Source organism: Pseudopipra pipra, chromosome 6, assembly GCF_036250125.1.
Source record: "Pseudopipra pipra isolate bDixPip1 chromosome 6, bDixPip1.hap1, whole genome shotgun sequence".
Classification (NCBI taxonomy): domain Eukaryota; kingdom Metazoa; phylum Chordata; class Aves; order Passeriformes; family Pipridae; genus Pseudopipra; species Pseudopipra pipra.
The window spans coordinates 35,171,435-35,185,275 of NC_087554.1; positions in this window are offsets into that span (position 1 = coordinate 35,171,435).

Here is a 13,841-nt window from a genome sequence, read left to right on the forward strand (position 1 = left end):
AGCTGTGGTTTCTTTAGGCATGTGGCAGAAAAGGTTTCTTAGAAAATATACTTTAAACACTTCCTTGTCACAGCTTTCCTCTGATCTCCAGATCAGAGGTTTCAAATCCTCTCCTGAAGTGAAGTTTGTAATTCACTAGGCTCAAGTCATACTCTTTGACATGAATTACACTGTTCACTGAACTGGAATAACTTCATAAATAATCCTCATTCCCTGGAGAGTCCAGTCTATTCATCATTCTCTCCAAAGTTTTCTCCCAAGTAGATTAGCACACATGGGATAAAAAAAAGGAGATGCAACCAATACATGAATTCTAGCTCCTTGTAAAAGGTGAAAACAGTGCTATTTCTTATACTATGTACTGGAGAAGTCAAGCTGAATTATACATTACAGACATCTTACCCGTTCTGCAGTGTCTGTGTTGAAGACCATTATCTTCAGTCCTTTGGGAACTGCAAGGAAGTAAAGACATGGAAGCTTAGAAGAAAGAAGAAGAAAAAAGAATTTAAACTTCTTTTGGCTAGAAGCAAATTTTAGTTTATTATTCAGCTCAGCTCCACTGTGTTCAACTTCCAAAGTTTCACTAGCTGTTCCACTTAAAAAGCATATGATAGCATGGAAAAGAAAGATTCCTTTAAAGTAGTATTTCTTCAGGTAAGATCTCCGGACTTCTGGCTACATTAAAGAAGCTGAATTTGCCAAAATAGATTAGGCAATTTTCACTTAGATGTTCTTTCATTTATGAAACAAATTTAGTGTTGACAAACACTAGTTATGTCTAGACCAGGAGGCTACTTACTTTTTAACTCATATTTCAACATGAATTAACTTCAGAACACACTCCAGATCTGTAAAACCAACACATACGTATTTTTTTTCCATATATAGAGAGTTTATGGATATTAACTTCCTTACCTAGACACTTAAGGTAAATGTCTTGGCCTTTTTCTCTCTTTACATGGGGCATTTATGATGTCTCGTTGACAAGCAGAATGATCTTCCCATAATGGAGGTTCTAATATGACTTGACCCAGACCTTTAGCAATCTGCACCATCTACTCATGTACAGTGAATATCTACTTGCTAAAATGCCATCTGTGTGCTGGACTCCACTGTCACTGTACACACTCTAACAGGATACACACTAGTACAAAACGAAAGCTTTGTTATGTCTGACAGAATTAGTGTTTAAAAGCGAAATAATAGTCAAGTATTAAATATGAGAATTTCAGCCAGCTGAGAGAAATAGTAGTTATGATTTTCCTTTTGTGACTGGGACATTTCTTCAAAAGTGTCATAGAGGTGTTTTTTGTCCATTCATAAGACTGTTTTTTCAGTCTCAGAATGGGAAATTTCAGAAGACAGCTTTGTCAGATGAAAAAGAAACATAGTTTTTTTCTGTTCATAAGTAAAGTCACATACTTTTGTATGTGTGAATATAGTTATGACTGGCTTTTCTTGACTGCATTGTAATTGAAAAGGAAACATTACGCAAGTAAACTAGAGCACGAAGGTTTTTGGAATGGACTAGAAAAAGAATTTACATATCTGTGTGGCTCACTTCTGATCCTTTCACACCTGTATTTCTTTCTATTCAAAAAGCAATATTTCAAATGAAGAAAGTGCTTACTGCTCAGAACTCCTATTGTCTAGTAAATAATAGAAACACTTAGAAAAAACTTATTCTGCACTAAACATCCAATAAATCACATCTTTTCTGGAAATCCACTCTCTTCTTTAGTAGGCAGTTTGCATGTAGACACTTTTGGAAGAATATCTCAGAATTTCAAATCTCAATCAGTCCATCAAGCCAAGCTTCTCCCATCAAGACAATGTTTTTCATAACTTACTAGGGAACAAATTATAAAACTTCCATATGTAAACATTAGATATTTTAACTTGTAATTATGTATAAAATAAAACAGCAACAATAAAAGCCTAAACATAAACAACATTTACAACTGAACAGCTTGTATGAGGATAACTTTTGCCACTTCACACTCCGGTGAGATAGTACCTTGATAAAATGGTTCACTAGAAACATATGAGAGCTGCTGGGATAAAATGCCTCTAGCAAGTTTAAACATCATCCAATCTATCTCATCTAAACCTATGCCTGACAGCATAGAAAGTAGAAAGGCCCTCATAGTCTTTCTGTTGCATATAACAGCACAGGTAACATATGTTTTTTGACTAGCTTTTGGTTTGGTAGAAGAAGCCGCAAACTGAGAATATGCAATTCATTGCAGGCAAGGGAAAGGGCATTTGAAGAAAAAAATATAGTGTAATATGGCAAATTTATTGCCTCTGACAGAACTTACTATAGAGTCTGTCTGAACAACAAGTTGAAGAAAAACACATATTGGCATTTCCAGTTTTTAATAACTGTGTTCAGATCTTGAATTTCTACCACAAGTTTAAAGGATTAAGTACAAAGAGAAAAAAAAAAGGGAATCTGGAAACATAGTCAGTGCCTTCCATAGGAAAATTCAGGAAGAAAATCAGACTTTTTTTACTTCACGGAATCTAATAAAGCTATTGCTTGATTAAAACAATGCCCTAATTTCTACTCTCTCCCTTTTTATGGAAAATAAATAGTTGAGAAAAACGATACTGATGATTTTCTGTACTCTAAAATAAGAAATGAAAACCATCTCAAAAACCTGCCTTCTTTTCAACCATACCCTAAAAGTTTATGAAAGTTAGCAAAGATTTATCAAAAGGAATTATGAGGAAATCTGAAACAAATTCAGTCTTGCACCAACTAAAAAATTCAGGTTTATTGTTAGTTATACAACCTCCTTATTTTACTTGGGTTCACCTCCATTTCACTGCAGGAGCTGTAAATAAATTGTGTCGAGCTCAATTGTATGCTAACTCTTTGAATCTTAGTTTTTGCTGGCATCTTCAAAACACCAGCTGTTATATTTCTTTAAAGGATGAATGCATTTTGGACATGCCAAGAAAGAGATTATGTAACATCTTGCCAGAGTCCTTGACCACTGTAGTCTAGAAGTCATCCTTAAGAACATCTCACTTCTCAGGAGGTCAAATCTTTACTCAAATACCTCGTACAAGAAACCACTTGAGATTTGTACCTCAATTACATGCAATTGAAGAAAAAGGTTAAGATATTTTCACAGATTTCACAGAATATCTGAGTTGGAAGTGACCCACAAGAATCATCAAGTTCAACTCTTAATCGAATGGCCCATAGAGACATCAAACCCACAACCTTGGTGTTATTAGAACCATGCTCTAACCATTTTGAACTGATCTAAACCATACCATGAATTTGACTTCTGTATGAGTCTAGCAAAATCACACCTGAAATTGTGTGTACAGCCCTGGACTTTATCAGGGGTATTCAACAATATCCTACAATACACAAGGGCAAACTCTGATGCAAACTTTGTCACTTATTCAGTGCACCCATTGACATATCTAGGCAAACTCCTGACCTCTTGAAATTAAATTATCCTCTTCCAGTACATCAGATTTAAAATGATTTTACAAATTGGGATAAGCTCAATTTATCCTAGTTTTTCAGATTAAATATTATTAAAATCCTCCCTTTTTTTGAGTCACCTTTCTGAAGCCTTCCTATCCAAATGTCCTTGAGAGTATTATCAACATTTGTTTAGCTTTGAGACATTAGGAAACATTAAAGAAAGAAAAACAAGCAAAACCTGAACTGCGTCTTACTTTGATATTTGCTGATTTTTTTCTTTATTATTTGTTTTTAATGCCATACATTGCATTGGTACACCTATGACTGGATTATTATGGATTAAAGCCCTCATCCAGAGGTAATTTTTAACTCTATTCTGCTTTAAATGCAATTAATTGTTTTGGATATAAACTCAATGAATTTATAATAACGATACTGTTCAATCTAATTCCAAACACCATTTAATGTTCAAATATTGTTTACTTTGTCTTTATTTTGACAGCACTGAAATGACTGGGGTTTTTTCCCTGGCATAAAGCAGATTAGCATTGCTCTCCACATCCCTTTTACAAACTACTTTTTGGTACAAGTATCTGGTAGTTTCAGGACTGGCAAAAGAATACTAAAGCAATTTGCAAAAATACAGGACAAAACTAAAACCACAGAAGACAGTTTAGGGCACTATTTATCAAAAGCATATGTAGTTGCTGCCATCTTTTCTTACTCCTTTTAACTTCAGAATTTTATTATAAATTGTGAAATCCCAAGACAGTTGCCTAAGAGAAATGAACATAGCTTCAAAATAGTGATCTAAATAATTCAAATTATCTAAAAGTAAATAAAGCAGGTCTTTACAGTGAGAGCTGAGAGTCCCTACCTAAGAGTGAACAGAAAAGTTTTGGGATAGAATATAGAAAATATAGGTTTGGGGTTTTATTTTTCTTTTTGTCTGGTTTTGTTTGTTTATATAAAATGCCACATAGACCTTATGACATCATCAACAAACAATTTGTTAGAAAAAGAATTGGCACAGATATTTCTTAGAACTTCATATACTTTTAATTCTTCCAGAGATCGGGAGCTATTAGGGAAACCCTTCAGTTTGGGTGATATTTTCCAAAGAGCTGAAATTAATTAAGTAGCATGGAAGAACTTACAGGTCATTATACAGAACTCTTTACAGAGAACTCCCCACACTTGGGATGAGGGATGTACATACTCTGGATGTACATACAAACTAGGGAACAAGAGGCTGAAGAACAGCAGAGAACTGCAGAAAGTTATCTGGGAGTCCTGGCTGACAGCAAGCTGAACATGAATCAGCAGTGCCCTGGCAGCCAGGAGGCCCAACTGTGTCCTGGGGGGCATCAGGCAAAGCGTCACCAGCCGGTCAAGGGAGGGGATTGTCCCGCTCTGCTCTGCACTGGTGTGGCCTCACCTTGAATATTGTGTGCAGTTTTGGGCATCACGATGTAAGAGGAATATAAAGCTATCAAGGAGTGTCCAAAGGAGATGTTGAAGGATCTAGAGGAGAAGCCATTCCAGGACCAGCCAAGATCACTTGGTCTGTTCAGCCTGGAGAAGAGGAGACTGAGGGAAGACCTCGTTGCAGTTACAACTTCCTCACGAGGGTAACAAGAGGGGCAGGGACTGATCTCTCCTCTGTGGTGTCCAGTGACAAGACCTGAGGGAATGACTCGAAGCTGTGTCAGAGAAGGTTTAGGTTGGATATTAGGGAAAGGTTCTTCACCCAGAGTGTGGTTGGGCACTGGAACAGGCTCCCCAGGGAAGTGGTCACAGTGCTAAGCCTGACCAATTTCAAGGAGCACTTGGACAATGCTCTCAGGCACATGGCGTGATTCTTAGAGCTTTTCTGTGCAGGGCCAGGAGTTGAACTGAATGATCCTGATGGGTCTCTTCCAAATCAGATTAAAGAAAATTTAAAATTTAATATTTAGATGTATTTTACTTCTGACATGAGGTGAAAGACCTGTAACAAAGATGGTACATGTATCCCATGCGGATTTATGGAAAGACTCTTCACCTCTGTCTGACATTTGATTTCTATTTTCTCTGTTTGCAGATGATGTAGTGTACCTTTCCTTGAATGTTCATCAAGGTATATTAGATAACCTCCTGAACTGCAAAAGTATTTCACACCATATTCCAAATTTTTGTATAATTCAAAAGCTTAATCAATGACCCAAAATCAAGTCCTTGAACTTAATTGATTTTTATTTTCTCATCTGTAAGATTTTATATGAAAATAATACTTTCTTAAGATAAGGATTTGGGGTTTTTTAAATGGAGTTTATAATAAAAGTCAAATTCATTAAGAAATTTATTAGATAATTGTTGATATAATAGCCAGACAGAAACTTTCAAATATGTTAGAAATCACGTTAAAGTCAAGCTCCATGAAAATCTAAATTGCTTTGTTGTAACCATAGACTAACCATTTCTTTCTGAAATTATTATCCTTTCTTAACCGTTTTTAAACTATTTTCAAACCAGGGGGATCATGGCTACCTTTAGCTAAACTGTTTACTCTAGAAAATCCTTTGGAAGGGTTTTTTAGTACAGGATAGATGATAGATATCTGTACTTTTTCAGTTAAGTTAAGGTTAAATATTTCTATGAGTTAACTATTATACTCAAGCTAAGAACAAGTAATTTGTTTTCACTTTTGCATAATTCAAAGCTTGTATATGTTGACAAACTTGGAGAGTCAGAGAGACATATTATTTAAAAACTTTACTTAAATTGGAAAAAAAATTAGTAGATGTTAGAGACAGGTATGCAGAGGCATGTTTTATCACTATATGACTTCTATACATTTGTGTGACTATGTGTATGTGCATGTGCACAGGCACTCACCTACCCACATCACATTAACGTGGACTCTAATTAGTCTTATTTATCACCTTCAGTTCATTTCCCAAATTACACGTAAGAAAAACACTTTGCTTGCACAAATATTTTTTTCCTGCATGTCAGAATATACTCACTCTTAAATTTTTGCAAAGCAATTTTAAAGTAAGTTACTGATAATCGCAGGAAAAATTCCAGACAGGTGACCAAATCTGCATACCAACTCTCCTTTAAGCTGGACTCATTATGAGCTCACAGGTATGTTCTGAATGACTCCTAGTAAAAACATCTTAGTTTGCTGCATTTTACAATGGACACCTGAAACAAGTATGTTCTTTTTAATAGACATTTGGAAAACAAACACATGCTGTTTAGAAAATGTTTTCCAATCTTTTTCAGGCAGTGTTTGAGGTTGATGTACTGAAAGATTTCTTTGTATTTATTCAGAAATCTAATTTTCCATATAGTTCTGTCTAAGCTCTTTCTTATTGGACAGGTTAGGTTTGACTCCTGTCAAGAGATTCAGTCAAAATCTCCACCAGTTGGCAGGACTAGGGTTTTTTCTCCTTTCAATTAAAAATCAGTTATTCTTTGTCTCTTATTATATTGAAAAGCTAAACAAGCAAAAGAATGTAGAGCTATTTTGTTTAGAAGTGTGTTCTGAAAATTTGTGAGTTGTTCCATTGTCTTAGTGCAGATAGGAACTATACATCAAGAGTGAATAATGGATAAAGATTAATCAGTTCACTTTCACATTAAGTTTTGCCTTTCAAAGGAGGATAAATATGTTTTAATTGGTGAAAAAATAGAGTAAAAAGTAATCAAGAAATAAATAAACCCTTTGTCCTTTAGATTTCCATTCTTAACACCTTTGGTACTTCTTTCTGCTACACCTGAGACCTAGATTTCTAGTTTTCACTTTTGACCCAAACTTTTTTCTTCGTGTAATATTTTTTACTCTCTTATGCAACCTTCCTTGAAGTGAGAAAATGATCCAGGAATTGCCTTTTCAACATGGATGAACCAGTATCAACCACAGTGCTGTCCAAAGCAAAGAAGTGAATAGATTTGGGGTAATTAAATATTGATACTGTGTTTTCAGGGCCAGCACAAAACTAGGCAATTTTGCAAATTTTGCATGACCCTCTGAGAGTTGGTGTGAAAAAATATTAAAGTATAAGTAGGACAAGTGACTAAAAGAGAGGAGTCTGTAGCTGCCACACCAGAATTCTAACCTATGGTGTGCTAGTTTTGGCTAGGATAGAGCTAATTTTTCTTCACAGTCGATAGCAAAGGGCCATGTTTTGGATTTGTGCTGGAAACTGTGTTGATAATACAGGGATGCTTTTGTTGTTGCTGAGCAGGGCTTGCACAGAGACAAGTCCTTTTCTGCTTATCACCCCTCCCCACCAGCACAGAGATTGCAGGTGCACAAGAAGTTGGGAGGGAACATAGCTGGGACAGCTGGGCCCAGCTGACCAAAGGGATATTCCATACCATATGGCACCATGCTCACTGTATAAAAGGAAGGGGAAAAGGAGAAAGAGAGAAGGTTCAGAGCCATGGAGTTTGTCTTCCCAAGTCATTGTTACCCATGATGGAGTCCTGCTTTCTAAGGAATGGCTGAACACCTGCCTGCCCATGGAAAATGGTGAATGATTTTCTTGTTTTGCTTTGCTTGTATGTGTGGCTTCTGCTTTCCCTATTAAACCATCTTTATCTCAACCCACTAGTTTTCTCCCTTTTAGTCTTCTGATTCTCTCTTCTATCAGGGGGAACAAGCATCTGCATGGTACTCAGTTGCTGGCTGAAGTTGAAATACAGCATACGGGTTCTTGTGAACATTCTTGCACAACTCCACAGAATGTAAAATGGTAAAGAGCAGAGTCCAACTCTTTAGTGAATGACCCACACAGGGATCAAAGCCACAACCTTGGTGATATTAGCACCATGCTCTAACCAACTCAGCTAACCTCAGGGGTGTGCACCATCTTTACTCAGCCAGAAACATAGACAACTTGATTCCATCTAAGTGTGTGTAATTGAACCTGCATGAAGCAAATGTGGAATTGCATGGGAATTTTACTTGAAGTTGTTCCTCAACTTGAGACAAACTAAAGGAGTTCCCTTCATAAACTGCATAAATAACTAAAGGGCACAAAATTCTGGGCCAGTCATCAGTCAGAGAAAGTATTTGCTTTCTTATGCGCTATAAGGCTGACTGATAACTTTCATACTGGCAGTATTTCTCTATTTTTAGTTATGTAGTAATAGAAAGTTAGAGAATACAAAGACTTATCAGCTGTGATTTAAGTTGGACACTAGCTTTCATATAAAAAAAATGAAGAGCCTCTCACTTTAGTGGCTATTTTTTCAGACAAAAAAATTGAGGCCAGTATCTCTATTTTACATTTGAAGAACACTTAGGTCAGCTAAATATATCTCTGTACAGAAAGTTAAAATATCATCCATTCTGTGTGTGTGTGTGTGTGTGTGTGTGTGTGTGTGTACATGAATGCACAGAAAAGGACAGGTCATCAAGCTCTTACAATCTAGGCAGTTTGTTTGTATTAGGAAGGGACACGTTGAAGATTAGGCCATAAACTGATCATTCAAGGTCATAGATTGGGAACAACGTTGGCAGTGTTATGTGATGCTCAGCAAGACTGTTTTTCCTAATCTTTATTTTGTGTCAAATTCAGAAGCATGGTTTCTATTTGTGCTAGTGAATATATCTTGTATGTATTTCCAAAATAGGACTGATGTGAAAAACAGCATTGCAACTTGTATCTACTAAAGAAAGGTTCCTTAGCTTTCTTAAAGAGAAATGAACACACGTAATTAGCTTGATAATTTAGCATCAGTGTTCACTTAGCATAATTACAGAACAGAAAAGTTCTCTCCTATTCTTCTTCTTCTGTATTCTTACTTTCTTATAATTCTCTCTGTGAGAAGAAATCATTTGCATACCGGTATTAAAGAGACAATAACTTACAATTATATAAACTACTCCAAATTTCATTCTGTAGTGTAAAAACAAAGCACTCTGAAGCAAAAGTGTCATTTTGATACATGTTTTTAGTTTAGAATAAACTGTGTATTTAAGAAGCTTTAATTGCTGAATTAAAAATTGCTCAAAATCAAGATAATCTAAATCAGAAAAAAAACTCAAACCAAAACATAAACTAAAATTATAGATATGTTTTAAGCCTTATTTTCCTCCATTTAAATCTTCTGTGAAATATCAAAATTCTGAACTTTACTTAAACATCATATAACTCTTTTTCAATAATGTTTTTATATTATCAATTCTATATTCTTGTTCTGTATTAACTTTGTCTATTCTCTTCAAGCTGATATCCTTTTTGCCTACTATATTTGTTCTTTTAAATTCAAACACTACTTCAGTAAATGCATCATTTTATGAAACTAGCTGTATTTATTGCCCCTACTTCATCGGCTACTAGTTCTTGAGCTTTTTTATTGTTATTTACATTAAAATGAGTATTCTGATGACTTAGAAATATGTACTGAAGCTCAGTTTTTCGTACATAATTTTGTTTTCTGTACTTTATCGTTCTTAAATCTTTCTCCTTCCCAGACTCTCAATATTTTTTTTCATTTTTAAAAGCCTTCTGTTTATTGCTTCCACTAATCTTTAGATCTCTGCTTAACCTCATTGCCTGCTATTGCCCTTTTCTACATTTAGGTTTAACCAGCATGTCAGTTACAGTCTCTCCAGAAGGTTTCTTACAAAAAAAATAAAAATTCCATATTTATGTGATACTCATGATACCACAGCTTTCCTCAAGTTGTGTGTCCTGAAAAATCTCTACTCCTTCTGTTTCTATGGGAAATGTAAATAGAAGTGCAGAAAAGATAGGAAATATTCTTTTTTTTTTCCTGTTCTTTCTGAAAAATGTTCCTCCCTTTAAAATAAACTCAGGTACCGAGGTCAGTTAACAAGAAGGGGGAGGAGGTGGTCCAGTTGCCAAAGCAGAGATTCCCCTGAAGCCTGCAGTAAAGACCATGGTGAGGCAGCTGTCTCCCTGCATCCCTGGAGGTCCATGGGAGAGCAGAGATCCACCTGCAGCCGGAGGATGTGATGCCATGGTAAGCCCGCACTGAAGCAGGATCCTTGCAGGACCTGTGGACTCATGGAGAGAAGAGCCCACACTGGAGCTCTTCTCCAGTAGAGGAGACCTGTGACCTGTGGTAGGACCTGTGGTAGGACCTGTGGTAGGACCTATGACCTCTTGTGGGACCCAGGTTGAAGCAGCCTATTCTTGAAGGACTTGCACCCTGTGGAAAGGGACCCATGCTGGAGCAGTTTGTGAAGAACTGCAGCCCATGGGAAGGACTCACGCTGGAGAAGCTGTGAGAAGTCTCCTGTGGGATGGCCCCCATGCTGGAGCAGGAGAAGGATGTCTCTCCCTGAGGAGGAAGCAGTGGCAGAAACAAGATGTGATGAACTGATCACAACCACCATTCCCCATCACCCTGCACCACTGGCAGGGAGGAGACAGAGAACTCAGCATAAAGTTAGGCCCAGAAAGGAGGGAGGAGTGATTGTAGGATTTGTTTTATTTCTCATTATCTTGCTCTGATTTTGGTTGGTAATAAATTCAATAAATTCAACTCATTTCCCTAACTCAAGTCTGTTTTACCCATGATGGCAATTGTTGAGTGATCTCTCCCTGACCTTATCTCAACTCATGAACCTTTCATTGTATCCTGTCTTGCCTGTCCAGCTGAAGAGAGGAGTGATAGGGTGGTTTCAGTGGGCACCTGCCCCCCATCCAAGGTCAACCTACCAAAAATTTACCCACTTTTTGTAGCTTGAATTTTTTTTAATGTGTAGAAAGGAAGAACATTTTCTATTGATAATGCTGGAAGTGGTGCTGGAATATCTTAGTCAGTAGCAAAAATGTTGTATTCAGTAAGGGATATGGTTCTCAGCTCTCTGGATGTGGAAACTTCTCAAACAGCCAAACCAGTGTAGCTCAGCTGAAAAAAAGAAGTGGAAATTAACATTTGGAACAGGAGGACATGGGCCAATTCCTTGGGAACCAGAGGTAGTCCTCTTCCAAAGTGCAGAAAGAGTACTGTGAGCAGATGGTGTTATAGCTGCATTTGGGTAATAAAACATGGACTTGCATAACCCATCTTTATTCTTATGCTTTAAACAAGCATTTCCTCTACCCTTGTGAATCATCCCACTGGAAAGTCTCTTGAGCGCCTGTATTTCATCAGTGATTTTCTGGCTTGCTTCCCTCAGACTGCTTCATTTTTTAATTTGCTCAATACACTTACTTGAGTACTTTTGTTAGACAATCAAGAAAAAAATCCTTCGGAGGGATTAGTAATAAGTCTTAAGGCTGTGTCAAGCAAGCTTATGGTAAAAGGATTTCTTAAACATACCATGCATTAGTGAAAGTGATTGGCTAAAAAGGTGTGGACTTTTTACCTGTTTCCTGCTTCTCCCCTGCCTGTACATCCTTGGCCAGTAAGCAGAGTTGTTTATCTGGCATCTACAGAACATACTGTTAAAAATGTGAGAGTTGCAGCTAAGGAACACTAGGGCTATTTTATTATGCCTACTGTTGAGAGAATTTGTCTCACTGAAGTACCATGGTCCTGCAGGTGCTTTTGTGGCAGTCTTTGTTCAACCCAGCTGCACACTTGTTTATTTCAAATCCCTGCTTATAACTCTAAGACACACTGCAGCTAAATTTACATACCAAGTCAATAATCACATATTCAGTTTCAAATGCATTATGCTTGCAGCTGACTTCCCTGATTTTTCAGGGAAAACCAGTGAAAACTGTGAAAACCAGTTTTCAATTAAACAGCAAATATTCAAAGACTTGGAATTAATATTCACACTCTGACATGTGCAGTGGGTCTCCCAGAACACAGCTACTCCGCTCTTTGGCTTGAGAGTGTTCACATTTAGCAAAAAGTGGATATTGTGATAAATAGCATCACATCCTTGGATAATTTCAATGTGTCAGCAAGCCATTCTATCCAGGGTGCCCATACCTGACTTTTCAAAGGGAAGAATATGTGTTTACAGCTGCCAGTCACTCTGACTGGAAGAAACGATGGACTGAAAGCACCAGGATTGTGATTAGTAGCAGCTTGAATAAACAGACTGATGTTTTTCTCTCTCTTTTAATGCTGCTGAGAAGAAGCCACAAACATTTTTCAGCTGTGACATTTTGCTATTTTAAGATACAATGTCTGCTTTTGCTTTTTTATTCATCCAAGATGACGTTATGGGCAGTGGGGAGTTTAGAAGATTTAAAACATCTTATCTACAAAGTCAGATAAATACAAGCAGAGGATGAAAAATTGTTTTATTTCTTACACCAAAATCTTGTATTTACCTTTATTTACATAACTGCAATTCAATTATTCAGCAAGGATTCTACCATTAGAAAGAAATTATGTCTCCAAATATAAGGAAATAATGAAAGTAGAGGCACATCTTCAACACAGCTACAGATGTTCCTTCCCAGTGCTGCCATATATGATTATCAGATAAGACTGGACCCCAGTTCTGCTTATCCATGTGTAAACAGATCCTTAAGCTTTCAAGTCTCCCTTAAAACCTTTTGACTGCTTAAGCAGAACTTCAAAGGAGACACTTCACAACAGTCACCAAAGAACTGTGTGAAACTTGTAAGAAGAGAAAGTAATATCTACACATGCCTGAAAAATGATAATGTTGTGAATAAAGCTGGTCAAAAACGTGGGAAGAGGACAGAAGAGGGAGACGAACAAGACTGAAGTTTTGAAACAGAAACCAAAGAGATAAGAAAGGCCATCACAATAGAGTAAGCAAACCTAGGCTAGTCCATCCAGACCTATTCTGTTAGGAATTAATAACAAAGAATTTGGCAAGAGAGAGGAAGAAAGAGAGAAAGCTATAAATTCTTGGTTTGGGTGTCCTCTAGGGTTATGGTGCACTGAGATTAATTTAACAGCTGAGATCAAGCAGTGTCCTAACAGCTTGACTGTTAAAGACGTCTCTTGAATTTCTTCATTTTAGATTTGAGAAGGCCCCTACTAAACACTGCAACTTTCTACAATGTAACAATTATGTCCTATGAGAACCCTTTTTGTCATACAATTCAGGACTTGCTGTAGATATAAATCTAGATGAGGAGAGGATGATAGGTAAAAAATCATAGTTCTGGAAAGGTCCTTTACTCAGTTCTGTAGAGGGAACACAGCAGTCCTCGTAGTATTATTTTTGCAGTTGGTAAAAGAATTACTCTACATAGCTGGAGATGAGCTGTAGCAACCACTGCAGCAGAAAATTCATCAGCTTCACATGGTTATTCACTGGTCTGAATTACATTTAACCAAAGATTGATTTCATTGTCTTTGAAGGATTCCTTGCTTTCAGGAGTTGTGTTGCACAGGTGAGACAGGTATCTGAAAAAAATGATTGACATTAGTTACATTCACTGACAGGATATTATGGCTGATTCCAGTATGGATTCCAGTCTAT